General features: G+C 38.3%; 1 protein-coding gene across 1 annotated transcript in view; it reads left to right on the top strand.

The window, feature by feature from the left end:
- The window catches only part of TMEM65 (transmembrane protein 65), a 712,146-nt gene that overhangs the window by 689,706 nt on the left and 6,068 nt on the right, over positions 1 to 16,372 (top strand). The window lies entirely within an intron of this gene.

The raw sequence follows: 16,372 nt of genomic DNA, 5'->3' as shown, positions 1-16,372 counted from the left end.
AGGATGTGTAGAGATAGAGGAATAATGTTATTTACTCATGGTATTTTATCTAAAACTACAAAATAAACAAAAGAGAGGGACAGTGACACAGAAGGGACTTTGTGTGTGTGTGTGTGTGTGTGTGTGTGTGTGTGTGTGTGTGTGTGTGTGTGTGTGTGTGTGTATGTGTGTGTGTGTGCATGTGTGCATTTTTTATGTTGACATAAATAACAATGATTGCATACATGACAAGACTGAAAAACAGTAAAATCATTATTTCTACTATTTTATCAACATAGCATGTCCCGCTAAGAAAAAATGCAGTATATGGAAGCTTAATATGAGTTTGTAAAAAACATTTATACATTTCCAAAAAGCGTCAATATTTTAGAATAAAAGAAAGAATGCTTGTAAAAGATTATGCACATTTAAATGAATAAAAGGGAAATACTACTAGAAAGGAATATTAAAGTATGCCTCAAAATATGATAAAAGGTAGTATTTTAAAATCCCAAACTGGAATAATGACTGTGTAGGGAAACATTCCCAGGGATTCAGGAAAAACTGCATCTGCAATTACAGCCAAACCAGCACTATTTACATTGCATGAGTTATGAGCTCCGACTTTTTTTACCTATGCATGCAGCTAGGCCAGTGCATACAGAGAGCAGCTCCTCATTGTGGCCGCAGTACAGACCCATGGCTAGATCATGGCAGACTGCCTCATAGCCAGGTTAAAGTATGAGCAGCTGCAGTAAACACCAAGACGGCATGAGCACCTATGGTAGATGTTGTGTGTCCATGCGTACAGATGGGAAGATTACTTTGCTAATGTAGTACTGTAACAAAGCAATATGTAGACAGGAAGATGCTGTAGGGAAGAGAAAACATCAGGGTTGGTGAAGGGTGGAATGTAGGAGTTTTGCTAGAGCAATAAAAACCACATGGACAGAAGAGTCCAAAGGGCATTGCTCACCAAAGCAAGGCTGCAAACCACAATGGAGAAGGGAGTATGACAGTAATTGAATTATGTGAAGCTTAGATAGGAGAGGTATGATATAGTAAAGTAATCTACCCCAGTCCTGACAACATCAGAGTTTGATCACTGTCCCTGCCCAGTAATTTGATTGTCATTAAAAATATTAAACCCTGAAGGGAGCTTACTCAACAACTTTGTCCACTTGCATTATATCTTCCTTTGTTTAACAAGGTGAAATACAGAAAAGCTCATACTGAAGGTTTCAGAAAATTCACATTTCAGGGGAATGTAGCACATTTGTAGAGTAATGGCAAGAAAAGAAAAGATAGTCCTCATTCATTCAGTTGCAGAGCGTCAGCTTTTACTGTTCCTCTGCCCCAATGCCTGTGAGGCATTTCAGTCTGTCAGTAATTTTAAGATGTACTGAACAGAAGTGTCTTAAGGGGTACATACTGCAAGTAATAGACTGCCAAGGTTATTAACTCAATTGCAGACACTCTTCTGAGCTCATATTTTGAGCAGTGGTCATTACTATTTTACAGTTGTGTACTTTGTACATATGTCATTAGCTATAACGTTAGTAACTGTGGTACTGTAATGGTCATGTTATTGTTGTTTAGTTGCAATTCTGTAATTGTTTTGTGGGAATGTGTTTGTTCAGTCCACATACCATGCCCAGCATTTACTTAAAGATTGTCAGTATGCATATTTAAGTCCAGCACAAGTTGAGCTTAACATATGATCTGGTAGGATAGGATTACTATATGGATTTTGTAGGACCAGGCAAAAATAAGGCTAAGTCCCCTGTTTTCCATATCAGCAGAGCAATGACTAAACAGCAGGGTTCTAACAAAAGCACTGCATCTGGTAGCCCATCAGCCCACAATTCTAAATTAACAGATGCACAAAATGAGGTGGTACTGCAGACCTCCATCTCCATGGCTGATGGCTCTTGGTTGTCCATGCCATCGACCAGTGATTCTTTGACCATGCTTTGGATGTAAATGTAATGGGTGAACAGGAATGCAGGAATGTGTTTACAACATGGTCTGTTGCAGAACCATGGCAATGATCCATGTTACCACCTACTGAGCAGAAGCTGTAGCATGGGAATAGAGGACATTTAATGGTGGATAGTTGAATGAGCTACCTCTTACAGAGATGAAGGACTCCTGGCCTCATTTAAAGATGTCTGAATCTACTTGTGGCAGGGAGATCCACATGGGGGAGTGGTGTAAGAGTGATTGCCCCAGATATGGTTACCACCCTCTCCCTGAGGTTGGTGTGGCAGAGGCCAGACCCCAACATATGTGCAGGGTTATTGTGGAGGCACAGCCATGGCAGAGATAGTGAGGGTGATCCAGGCTATGCATGTTGACCAAATGGGAGTGCATGTCCTGTATGTGTGATTCATTTGCTAGATAAACTAAAGAAAAACATGAAAGGAGCTGTGTCTCTTAAACTTTATTGACTAACTTTAGCGATTTCGTCCAAAGTATCCATGACTTCATCAGTATACCAACAACTCTCAGTTAAGAACTTTTATAAACGTAAAACATCACATGGCACATTAATTAAAACCAGTTAAATGGGTTTTAAAAACCATTTCATATATTTATAAAACTAACCCTTTTGTATCTGTAAAAAATACACTAAATAAATCAGACAGAGGAATTTAAAAAGCTTGGGGAGGAAAACCCCAAATACACTATTTAAATGCAAAGAATAAAAAAAATGTAAAGTATCAAAGAACATAAACACATATCCAGATAAGAGACTCTAAACAGCCAACGAAGCTTTTAATTTTAATACACTACTAATATATATAGCATCATTCAAGCCAGGAAAAAACGAGGCATTACATTTAATCTGCCACCTCCGTTCCTTATACTCCAAAAATACATTAGCAGGGCCACCCCTCAATCCCAAAGCCACATGATCTAGGGCAATAAATTTGAAGGAATGCGAAGGGTTTTCTTTAATATGCTTATATAATGCATTCCTTTCTTTGGCCCTTTGAATATCAAGCTGGTGCTGCTAAGTTCTATTTTTCAAGGCCCTTATCATCTTCCCAATATAGAAATACTGGTACTTTTGGCACTTAGCCACATAAATAATGCCCTTGCTATTGCAGTAATATCTGGAGGTAACTCTCTAAATAAATGCTGGATCCCTTAAGAACAAATCTACGTTGGGAACAGTGTCCACATTTTACCATTTCACCTTCTTTTTTACTCATGTGGGGGGCTTCCAGCAAAGTTTTAAAACAGGTATTCTTTTTATATACCACCAATGGATTTTCTCCAGCTTTACTCAGATACTCTTGCTTAACCCCAAACAAACACTAATTTTTGCCAATAATACTGCAAATTTCCTATAAAATGGAGATTGTAGAGTAGAACCAGGCATCTTCGAAAGTTTACCTGCCTGTCTAGTCTACCAGCATCTCCACCTGGGAAGATACCATCACCCCCTCACTCACTCCAAGCTTCCTTTTCATCTCAACTTCCTGAAATATGGCACTGAAAATGGTCCAGGGTAGCCTCTTGTAGTTAACATTCCCCTTAACTTTAAACATTCTTCTGAAATATAGTGTCATCGCTCACCATTTGCGCTATCCTCACACAATGACCCTTGACAAGAGATGTTCTTTATGTAGGGGATGCCAGCTCTCAAAGTGCAGCAAAGAGTTGGAATACGTGGATTTTTTTAATGTCACATTTCTTCAGATGTTTGTCTTCTTGATGCATTTCACTGCCTACTTTCTGGTCATAAATAACCCTTATTTTGATCTCCCCTCATGCCCCTTCTCTTTTTTTCATTTTCTGCCTGGTTGCCAATAATTTCAATATTTCTACATCCCAAGTGAACCATACCAATTCTCTTTATCTGTTTTTTAATATTTTTTTGAGCCTCCCCATGTTCATAATTTTTTGCCCCTTTTTGAACATCTGTTCCTTCTAACCCTAGCAAGCTGGAAGAGGGTGGTAAAAGCCAAGATCACTGCCGTCATCCAGTGAGACTACAAGTTTTTGTTTGCTCCTAACAACTTTCCCTATTGGGTGAAAATTGCAGTGCATTGACTGCTACTCTAATCCCTTTGTGAGTGCTCACTTCCTTATACCTGTAATTCCATCTAGAGGGTATGGACAGTCCTTGTTGGGCTTATGTTCTTCAGAAGCCATAATTACAGATGCATCAGTACTGGGACATGCTGCAGGAGTTTATCAACACCCTCACCCAAGATGGAGAAGTCTGTGTTGGCTTTTCATTTCCATCTGCTCGCAACCTGCTGCTTCACTACCCTGCCCTAACTAATTGAGCCTGGGTTATCCGCAAACTTAAAGATGAACAAATTCAACAATTCTTTGTAGATACGTTTTTCAGATATTTTAATTAATGGGCAAATGTTTGCTATTAGTCTGCAGTCTGATGCTCTGCTTGGAGCTGGAACCTTAGGAAGAGACTTAATGAGAGGTTGTTTGAAACTCAGGGGTATTATGTTTGTAGTAAGGAGTAAGTTGTAAACACGTGCTAAAGGTTTAGCAAGAACTGCAGCTCCATGATTCAGGGTCTTTGGGTGTAAGTAGTGAAAATGAAGGTTATACTTTCAGTATATGGTTTAAGGTACTCTTCAGTGTTTAAAAAGGATAGTGCTTTAAAGCAAAATGAAGGGACATCTAAAACTTTATGTAATACAAGAGCTTGTAGAGTAAGTAGCGATTTCAGACAAGGGGCAGGTTAGTGAGATACATGTCTGAGTTTCTTACTTGTGAACTTATGCACAGCAAGTGAAATTATAATACAGTTGAAAGAACTGAGTAAATGGAAAAGGAGAAATAAAAAGTCAAAAATGAGAAATGTAATGAAAATGTGTTGTAACAGTGATGGAAGTAGCTCTCACCCTTCTATCTCCAGAATGTGGAGCGCCATCTCTCATAATATGGAGCAGACAGGCAAAATGTGGAACATTAACTCACAGTTCACTAACAAATTCAACTAGGAAGCCTACAACATGGTCAAAATGTGGTGATTCATACTTTCAGAAGGTACTTTTGATGATTTTAAAATTATTCAGTATTATTTGACATGAATATCAGTTTAACCAAATCTTCTTAGCACCGAATTTATGATTGACCCTTTCAGTGTCGAACAATGAGGAACATGAGTTTTTTAAGATTCAAAATATGGAAAGTTCCTCATAATGTGGTACACTTGATAAGTATGGTGATGAAGACAGTAGAGTGAGCCATGAGAGGTACAGAAAATATGATGCAGTTAAAACTTAAGCCTCATGCAGTAAAATGGATGTCATACAGTGAACAGCTTCTTCTCAGAGCACCCCATCAAAAGCTCCTGATAAACCTTAATCAGATATGAAAAATCTTCTGATTTTGATCAGTTTTCTTTCAGAAACTGAAAGTAAAGAACTTGTCGTATGGCTTCATCAAGGAATTTTACAGTTTCAACCCATAATTTAAAATATCTCGACAAATAATATCGTTGAAGTGTCAGATTGTCAGCAAAAGGATTCCCCAGCTTGTTTGTAGGCAGCTTTTGACTCTGATGCTAAAATCACAAAAATCATCCAGTCAGAGTAAGACTCGGCTAGATGTGATCGTAATGTACTTAGACAAGAAATTGTATATTTGACAAAGTAAATGCAAGAACCTAAAACACTTTAGCTGCTTATTATGATGAGATTAACACATGGCACAATGCCATACTAGGATTTACAGCTATTGAAAGAGCTTTAGAAGATATGATCTTAGATGACAGGAATCAGAATTGCAGTATAATTGTTTTCACATTAGGTATTCTTGGAATAGATTACTGTTGCATAATTGCTTAAGTATGGGAATTAAAGTAAATAAGTCAGTAAGTACAAGTAAATGCCTGCCTAGTGGTCTTGCTCCCAAAGCTCTGTGGACATTAGTGATGACCCACCTCCATCCCCTGTGAAAAGATGCATGTCTGCATCACTGGTTGAGTGTGACAGCAGGCCTGTATTATCTTCTGTTCTTTTTTGCTGCTGCAGGCATATGTCCAGCTCAAGAAGGTGTAAGCATTGCTGTCTCCAGACTCTGCACCAGGGCTCCATCTCTCTGAATTCATTGAAAGTAACTACTTAATTAGAGAAACATATATCTATCTATATATATATATATATATATATATATATGTGTGTGTGTGTATGTGTGTGTGTGTGTCTGTACACACACACACATAAGTATATATATATATAAATGTGTGTATGTGCTCGTGTATCTGTCTAAATATCTTCAGTTCAAAAATCGTTGGCTTAGTATTCTTTCTACTGGTGAAAAAGTTCCAGAACTGTCTTATGCAGACCTTGGAAAATCCCACCACACAGCTGACTGTCAGATATGTGTGGGTATCAACTTAAAAAATAAAATTCAGAGACTGCCCTCCTCACACACAGTTGGCTCAAAAGAAATTAAAAGCCATAATGCAGGTCACAACCCATTTCTTCAGGGAAATCTTTACACTCTACAGAAATGCACAGAAAGGACCACTGCTTCCATAACATGCAATTTGGAAATGAGAACTGTGATTCTGTAAGAACTGGAAAACGAAAGGAAAAGATTGGAAGTTTGTGAACTGTTGTTAAATTGGTGGGAGGGCTGTAGCCTATGGTTACTATGTTGTCATTTATGTTGAGAAAGGTAATAAAGGAATTGCAGATGTAGCTGTAATTAAAAAAATAAAATCTGTTTTTCATAGTGGTATCTGTATAATATTTTTTTTAAGTCAAGTGCATAGAACACTGTTGGATAGTTATGTACAGTATGCAGAAGTACTTTAAATTTGAGGTGGTAGAGAGTCTTATCTGTGACTGCTGTTAATGTCAGTGATATTAAAGTGGGAAAGCATTTTTTCTTTACTGTAATGTATCTGGTGGTTTATATTGTATCAAGATAAAGGCTGGCTATTAAGCAGTATAATGTTGTGATTTTGGGCTACAAGGCGGAAGTGAACTGATCATGTGTGTATTAAATTATGGTGGTGCCCTGATGCTATGTAAACAGGTGGATGTGTACACTAAAATCATATAGAATGATAGCTTTACAGCATTTGTGATTAGGTATGCCATGCAATTGCAAAACCATTAGCTGTTTTTTTTTATCCTACCAGTAGAGCTGTGTAGTTGCAAGTTGCAGGCAAGCTGTCTGTAGACACAGGCAATTAATGGGAAATGACCAAACCATGAATGTTGGAAAGTACCATAGTTAGTACTTAAGGCTGAGGTGCAGTTAAGTGAAGTCTGATACATTGAAGGGTATCAGTCATTTCAGTATAAAGCATAACTGTGTAGCATCGATTCACTTAGTGATAGCCATGGCACTCTTCCTTAAGGCTAAAAATCAGTTAACTGACAATATACAAGTTGTTTTTCACATCTGGGACATAAGTTGATGTGGGACAAGAATGCATGAAATGGGTGGACGAAGAAGCAAAGGCTCTAACATATGTTTTTAGAAGGGTTAAACCTAACTTTAGAATGATTAAAATGTGGGTGTAGCTGGCTATTTGTGGAATCTGCTTGTTTATGGCAAAGTAAATTTATTTTTGAGAAAGTATATATAGTTATTTTGTGTGTGTGTGTGTGTGTGTGTGTGTGTGTGTGTGTGTGTGTGTGTGTGTGTGTGTGTGTGTGTGTTGTGAGTTAAAAAGGGGTTGGTGTTAATATGAAAATATACATATTTTTGGTTTCTTCTGTGTTTTTATTGAAAGAAAAAATATGGAAAAATATGACATGAGTCCAAACATAGATGTGGGGGCACAATTGCATACAAGATCAGCATGCCAAACATTAATGTGGGCATTTATGATACAAGATGGAAAAGTATATTTAAAAAAAAAGTAATGTAGAATATGTGAAAGTAGTAACATCTTCAGTCATACCATGGAATGTGAATGGCATTGTAGGTATGGACAAGAAGCAAAGCGCATTGTACTGGATTAAGCAGTGTGGAGTATAAATAAAATAATGAGACACTGGTACTTTCCTACTTACTAGTTAAAAGACAGGAGTTTAACAAATGGGCAGTGGAAATGATTCGAGAGTTTTTTTTTGAGGATACATACTTCTTAAGAAGGAAAAGCTGAGGACTGGGATAAAATGAGAATGGAATTTTAAAATGTAGTAGGTATGAGAGTGAATGAGATGAGAAATCATTAGTAGGAATTATTTAGAGAGATTATCGAAAGTTAAAGTTTTGCAGATGAAGGACAGTGTTGCACAAAATAAGAGGAACAATTATTGAGTAATAAAGGGAAAGTAAAGGAGTATTTGGATAATATGCATGAGTTTAAAATGGTAGCTGTTAAGCATGTGTTTTTTGATAACAACCCAGGTGTGCAAAAACTGTTAACACAAAAACTTGGACTACTGAAAATAGAAAGGGATATTGCCAAACTTAGGAAGCCTATGACTACAAAAAAAAAAAAAAAAAGAGAGAGCGCGAGACCTTATAGGTATTAGAGATGTTTTGGAAATTATGTGATAATCTGTATAGAGGAATAGAATAAGGAAACCAAGAAAAGACACACATGGAGATATTTATGGAAGATTTAAATATGGCAAGGTTAGAGAAAGATTATGCCATGAATTAATACCCAAGATGGGAGAGAATGAGATAAAATGGTGATGTATAATGTGTCAAGTGGGAAATGTCTAGGAATAGATGGTATTCCTCTGGAGGTCTGGTAGTTAGCTAGGAAGAAAGTGATAAAAATTTGGGAAGTTTTGTTTAATAGTGTTTTAAAAAGAAGGACAGTACTAGAAACTCAGAAGAAAGCTGTGTTGGCTGTACTACCCACAGATGGCAAAGACCCTTTAAGTCATAGGCTCATAGGTAGATACTAAGCTTGCAGTCCAAGGGAGTATTAAGAAGTCTGGCCCACATTCCCAGTTACCCACAATCCCTGTCTGGTTGAGTGACTTGCTCAAGGTCACATAGTAGGCAAATGGCTGAGGAAAGAAACTATGTACCACAGGAACTACAGCTCATAACCTTAGCCCACTGTGCCAGCTGCCAAACAAATTATTTAATTTTTTGTTAGGGACAACCCAAGAGCACTGTCTGGTTAAATGACTCACTTAGACTCACGCAGTATATAAATGGAGGCTGAAAGAGACAAACCTTGTCCCCATGACCACAGGAAGCAGCTTATTAAGAGCTTGGAGCCTTAGGCCTCTGCACCAACTACCAGCCCAACATCATATTGAATAGTTTCAGTTTTAAACCATGATTATAAAGCATTTATGTCTGTGCTAGCTAATGGAATTACAAAAGTGTTGCCAACTCTGACAGATATAGATCACTGTGGTTTTATGAAGGGTAGGAGAACACCTGACAACATTAACAGAACAATGATGATCCAAAGGGAAGCATAGGGCAAGAAGATCCCACTATTGTTGGTGGGTCTTGATGCAGAGAAGGCATTCAGTAGCATTAGCTGGGTTTTATGAGTAGGGCAATGACAGCATTTGTGTTACCTGATCATATACTGTTGTTAATTAGGAAGGTATATGAAGGGTCAGAGGCAGGAATGAAGGCGGGAGAGTTGCTACCTGATAAGGTGTGCTTGAACAGAGGAATCAAGCAGGAGTGCCTAATTTCCCCTTTGTAATTTGCATTAACTTAGAGCCATTTGCAAAGAAAATAAGGGACTCCCAAATCCAGCAGTATAATTGGTATCATCATTCATTGTCATCAGTCCCCTTTTTGGCATTTTCTATATGGGGTCAGGGTAACATGCCAGTTGTCACCATCAGAATGCCATTCAGTGGTAGTCTCCTAACTTCTTTGAGAGTCATGCCTGAGTAATACATATCTTCTCTCAAAAAAAATCCATCTCTTTGCTGGAAGCTCTTGTTTCCTTTTGCCTTCTAGCTCTCTGTCCCAGATTTTTTCACCAGATTGTCTTCTGCTTTTCTGCACATGTGCCTGAGCCACCATAATATGTACTGTTTGACCCTCTCAGCAGTTGGAGATACCTTGGTTGCTGCTGTAATGTCCCCATTTTTTGTCTGTCCCATAATGTGCCTCCTACCACCCATCTCAGGCCCTTCATCTACACCACCTCTAGCTTCCTCAACTGCTCTACCTTTACTACCCAGTTTTCTTTACCACACAATAGTACTGGTCACACCACTGTTTTATATACCTTACTTTTCAGCTCCTTTGCCATTATACTGTCATGCATTATCCCTGATAATCTCTGCCAAATTACTGCAGCCATCTGATTCTAGCTTTGACCTTCTCATTCAGACTTCCCTTCTCTTCAATCACCCTTCCCAGATATTTGATGATGTTAACCTGTTCCACTATCTTCCTTTCTATCTGAATGCTCAGCTTCTTCTGATTTCCCGAATTTGCTGCCATTCCGGCTGTCTTATCTGTACTCAAATTCATTCCATGTGCCTTCAGTTTTGCATTCCAATCCCCTGCCCTTTGCTGGAGGTCTTGCTCAAAGTCTGCCTGTAATGCCACATTGTCTGCCTACAGCAACTTTGTTGATCTCTCCCCTCCAACCTGTTTGTGAATGTAGTTCACCACTAGTATGAACAGCAGTGGGCTCAGGGCTGAACCCTTTTGCACACCCACTCACTAGGAACTACTATGAGATTGAACACTGTTAGTACTTGAGTCATTGGGTCCTTGTACATAGCCTTTACTAATTCTGCCAATGTTGCTGGGACGTCAGACCACTGCAGGACTGGCCAAACCAGCTTTCTTGGATGTTTGTCATATTCTTTCTCCAAGTCTATAAGTGCCCAGTTAGACTCCTTCCTCATCTCTTCCTTCTTCTCAGCTGCAAATATCAGGTCAGTTATGCTGCATCCTGACCTGGATCTGAACTGTTCTTCTACTACTCTGCATATCCATTTATCAAGCTTCCTCTCCAGAACTTTCATGCAGTGTCACAGGAGTTTTGATACCTCTGTACTGCCCAGAGTTGGGGATGTCCCCCTTTGTTCTTGAATACTAGCACTATTATGCTTACTTTCCAGTCATCTGGGATACCCCTTTCTGTCCATACTGCTATGAGTACCCTCAGAAGCCGTTTCTCTCATAGGTCACCTAACATCTTTATCATATCTGCTGTGACCTTATCTGAGCCTGCTGCTTTCTTTAATCAGTTTCCTTAGTGATGTTCTTACATCTTTTAGAGTGGGCACCTCTCTTTCATTGTAGGCTATGTCTGCAGCACTACAGATCAGGGTCCCATAATATGTAAATGGAGGCAGAAAGGGTGTAACTGGTATAGTACTCAAGAACACTTACCTTTATTTGCAGATGATGGTATTTTGTACTTGTTGAATCTAGTAAAATATAATACAGTGTTGTGGAACATTTTATACAGTTTCAGTATATAAAATAAAATAAAACAAAGGCTATAGCAATAAACTATATTCCTACACATGAATTGGTTCAGCAATACTCATATGTATGGGTATATAAGATGAAGTAGTTAGGTGCATGGATAAAAAGGGATTATATTATGGCAGCTAAGGATATGTGGGTAGAGACTAAAGCCTTTGGATACAGATAGTAAGATGCAAGCTTATATACAGGTCAGGCATACTTTTATCCACGAGAGGAGAAGCTGTGTTCCATAATTAATAAAGAATTAAAAGAATTTATTTGATAGGGAAAGCAGGAAAGAGTTAAGTGGGAAAAGCTTTTCCCCACAGAACAAGGTAGTTTAAGATTGCCAGATTTGAAGGGATACTTTAGAGCCACACAAGCAAAATATTACCAAAGTGAGAAGAAAGTTTGTTAAAATGGGGGAGTTCATAAAAGAAGGAGAGCCTTAGGGAGAGCAATAGAATATATACAGAATATTATATTTAAAAAGTAGCAGGAAATATTTTGAGAACTAAACCAACATGGGAGTGAAGAAAAGGAGATATTACCAGTAGGAATGACTGCAAGTAGTGACACAGAAAATAGATGAGGCAGCAGGAATTCAATAGGGAAAATTAGTAACGGAACCAAGGTATTTGGGAGCAAATAACTAAGGAGCAGACGTTACAGAGTGGAATAAGGCCAAGCAGAACTTTGGACTGTGGGTTGGAAGCTGCCTTCCCTTACACGGACTGAAATCAGAGTAGTGAAAAAGGTTTGTGGGAATGTTAAATGAAAGACCAGCTGTGGTTGACTTTATAAACGAGAGTAGAGCATAGGTTGCAGTTAAAAAAGGGTTAACTAGAAGGGCTTATAAAGTATTGCATGATACTGTAACAATCATTCAGAAGAGAGTAGGAAAGACTGTGAAAAAATGAGAATGGAAAGAAAGTATACAAAGGGAAAATAGGAGGATTTTTTTTAAGGCTCCCAAGTATGCAACAAAATCTAGAATGTTTAGGATTTTTGCATGAAAGTGTTTGCATAGGCATTTTTATACCCCAAGTAAATTTTAGAGAATTTTTCCACAGGTAGACAGCAGCTATTGGAGGTATATTTGCAAAGGGCTGAGCCTGTAATTAGTTGTTTGATCAGTGCTGTACCCCAGTAAACAAATTTAAATAAATAAGTGAAATAAAAGAAATAGGGGTACTTGGGAGCATGTTCTTGGGAATGCAGTGAGTTGGTAGATTTTAAAAATTCCCCACTTTGTCAGAAGTGTTTGGGGAGCAAATTATTGTAACTAACGAAATCGTTATTTTGAGTTAAGATATAGAAACCGTGCTGCCTGCGTAAAAAGTTTAACACTGTCGGCTGTCGGGGGAAAAAAAAAGATTACTATAAAATGGAATCAAAATATAAACCAATTGTATCAGAATTTTTCAATTTTGTAAAGGAGATAAAATAAATGAAGGTGGACTCTTTAGAAAAGGGAAGAAGCAAACTACGTAGAAATAAATGGAATGTGAAGGAACAGTGCATGTAAAATACTTTTCAGGAGGAGGAGTGAAATTTCAGGGAAGGCAGGACATGAGCAATCTGTGTAATGTTAAATTGAATAATTTTTTAAGAAAGAGAACATGTGAATGACACATGAAAATGAAAAGTCTTTGTAACTGTTTTCTCCTCTATAACTATATGTGTATCCATGTCTATGTAATGTGCAGGGTTAATAAAGGTGTTTAAAAACAGAAAAGGGGCTGCTATTCAGAAAGTGTTTAAATATCAGAATTTCCATTAATATCCTAAAAAGTCTCATAAAACTTGCAAAGCATATGTATAACATCTTTGTGCAAGGCATCTCAAGACTGTACTGAGAGAAGGTGGCTTAATTTAAGTGTGATCTGAAAGTGGAATACAGACCAGGAAAGGGATGCTCTATCTTGCATATTTATCAGAGATGTATGACAAGTTGTTAGAAGAACTAGAGACGTTTTAGTAATGCCATACTTACATATGATAGAATTGGAAGATAAAATATATATTGAGCTGTACTGATAATTAAATTAGTAGTGCACTTACATAAAGATATTACAGGTTGGCCTGAGCACAAACTTCAGTTAGGAAAAATATTCAGACATATTTTTCTTAGAAGAAAGTTGCACGTTGTGTCCAAAGGTTAATATTCAGAAATGGCAGAATACTGGTTCCCTATCATTTGAGAGAACATGTGCTTGACAGGGTATATGAGTTATATCTGGAAACACTAAGTGGTGACAATAAATAAACAAGATTGAATGTATTGTTTGGGAATGTTGCCTCATTGAGCAAATGGTGTAGAGCTGTGTCATAATAACAATCCAAAGGAAGAGTTACATACCCAGTTTGAGATTGCCAATGGAGTTAAGTAGCCACGGTTTTTTTTTCCATTTCAAAGAAGCCATGAATCTCATATGTCTGGACTGTTATTCTAATGAAACTGACAGACACGGCAAGTACATTTGTGTTAAAGTCTATATTCTCATGGATTTTGTCAGATCTAACAAAGAGTACATTATGCAGACATCAATAATTCAGATTTATGCAGCAGTTGGAAGTTATACATGAAATATGCAGTCCACACTATCCTCAGTTCACTGAGCAATTAGAAAGGATTATCAAAATGGTGACAGATCTTATGGGATAAGGCTAAAACAAAAGCTGTGGTTTGTCATCTCCTAGATTTGGAATATAGAAGTATTCTGTGTTGCATGGACCCAGTCTCTCTCACCTTCTCAGCTGTTAATGGGCAGAAGATTGAAAAACAAGTTACTTAGTTCAGCTCGGTTTTTAATTCCTGAAAGTCAAAACAAGCAAAGGAAAGGCCAGAGAGTAATCACTAAATTCAGAAGTACTGTTATAATATAAATTATACAAAAGTCATGGGAAATTTCACAGATGGTAGCAATTGGTAAAGCATTTGTACTATGATCCTGTATGGGACGATGGAAACCTGTATTGAAGGAATCACCAGACATTTGTGCAAGGCAAATATGTGGATGTTAAAGTTACAGGATGATAATAAACCAGATTTTTCACAGCCAATCCTGTCACAAAAAAGCAGAGAATCGTGAACAGGGTGAGAGCCAAGAGCTAAAAATATGATGCAGGAAGAACTGTTCCACAAAGGAAATCATGTGTCTCTTGTGAACGGTACTGTTAAGTTCAGTGAAGAAGTCAGTCAAATAACACGGACTGTTAAAGACTTGGTGTTAAAACTGGACTCTGAAAAGTTACTTTCATTAAATCCTTTGAATATGTGCAATCTTATTTTGATATAAATAGTCATGATTAGTAAAATTATGAAATTAATATTAAATATTTGTATTACAATGCATGCTGTTTCATAGACTCTGTAGCAAATCCATAATTAAAATGAGGTGCAGAGTATTGGTAAGTATCTTTAATTACTAATGAGCTAATTAATGAAGTCACATGCCATGTGGTACATTTGTGCTGTAGAGGTCTCAGTATTATGAATATAAACCTTGTGCAGGTAAGAACATGTCCTCAGTGCCTCCATCTTATTTATTCACCATCCATATGGCATACCTGGTGACCAGCCCAGTTTACATACTGAGTAGTACCTCAAGAGCCTGCTGAGGAGGTGGGATAAGTGATTTATAGCACTGGTGCTGCATCTCAGTGAGACGATGTGAGATTTACTACAACCTTGGACTGCTTTTTCATCTCTCTCCACTCTCCTTGATTTCTCCTCGTGGTTCAGCCCTGCCACTTGTAAAATGTTTTGATTTACGGATACATCATGGAGGAGGAATGCAGTCGGTCGGTAATGTTAGCCGTTAGTTTCATACTTCTCATTCTTCAAAAAATGTCCCCGATTTTGAGCTTCCACTCCCCCATTATTTTTGGCTTTGTCCAGAATTCATGAGTAAAAAATATGAGAGTTATGACTGAAACAAAGGGAAGGTGTCTAAAAGGACAGCCTAAAAATGAATAATTTTGCCCAGCACCCATCTGAACTGCAGTATCAGTGCAGTAACACAGGAGCTGACTTTATGCGTTGTGTTACCAGGTAAAGCTAAAGCCCTTAGTACCCTTAGTATATATGCATGCCAGTTTTAGGGGCATAGAGTGGTCCGGGTATTTAGGTGTGATGAGGGTAATAGGACCTTGTGACTAGGAATGCAAGAGCTTTCAGTTCAATGCAGTAGAATGCTGGAAAGGAAAGCATAAAATATGTATGTTTTAAGAAAATGTATTCAATTTCACACATCCCCCAGAGCATAACTGTTTTACACAGTACTTTTTCTGACTGTTTACCCCCAGTGTTTGCTGACCATCAGACCCTCTCTCAGTCAATATGCCCATTTGTTCCCGTTGCCATATGAGAGCTGACCAAGACATATCATCATACAAGCAGCCTATAGAAGTGGTTTAAATATTTTCTAGTTTATTCACCATTTCCTGCCATGAACACCTGGTGCAGGACCTGAGAGGGATATGCATTTGGCTGTCCATGAAGGGCATCCTTTTTCTTTCATATGAGATCTTGCCTTCAAGTAGCCCTGCACCTGCCCCACAGCATGGGAAGTGGTCCCTCCAGTTTCTACCAAGGAGATTGCTCCACCCAGTATATCCCCGAGTATAAGCAAATTCCGCCCCTCCCCCCAGTAGAGGTGAGTGGTCTCCACCCTCTTCCCCCTATCTGTCAGCCTGGCTGCAGCAGTGCCAGGGGTGCAGTCAGGGCTCCATCCCTATGTGCCATGGAGCCAGTTATTGCTCTTGTCTCATATTGTATATAAATATTTTCATCTTTGGAGTATAAAACTTCATGGCTGCCTCAGTGTCTGTAGAAGTCCATGATGTTTTGTAGCTTATAGCAGAGGTTTGTCTATCAGTACAGTGCTTGTTTCTCTGGTATGGTTCCTAGCTGATGTGGCTTCTCTACTGAATCTGCTGGTGTCCTTTCATATTCCAAACACATTCAGATGGCCCAAACTGATATGCCTCCAGATTCGCACGTAGGTATGGT

The sequence above is a fragment of the Protopterus annectens genome, chromosome 3.part1, assembly GCF_019279795.1.
Source record: "Protopterus annectens isolate FY-2018-M chromosome 3.part1, PAN1.0, whole genome shotgun sequence".
In the NCBI taxonomy this organism is placed as follows: Eukaryota; Metazoa; Chordata; order Ceratodontiformes; family Protopteridae; genus Protopterus; species Protopterus annectens.
Note: the sequence above shows the minus strand (reverse complement) of the source record. Positions and strands in the feature narration are given on the sequence as shown.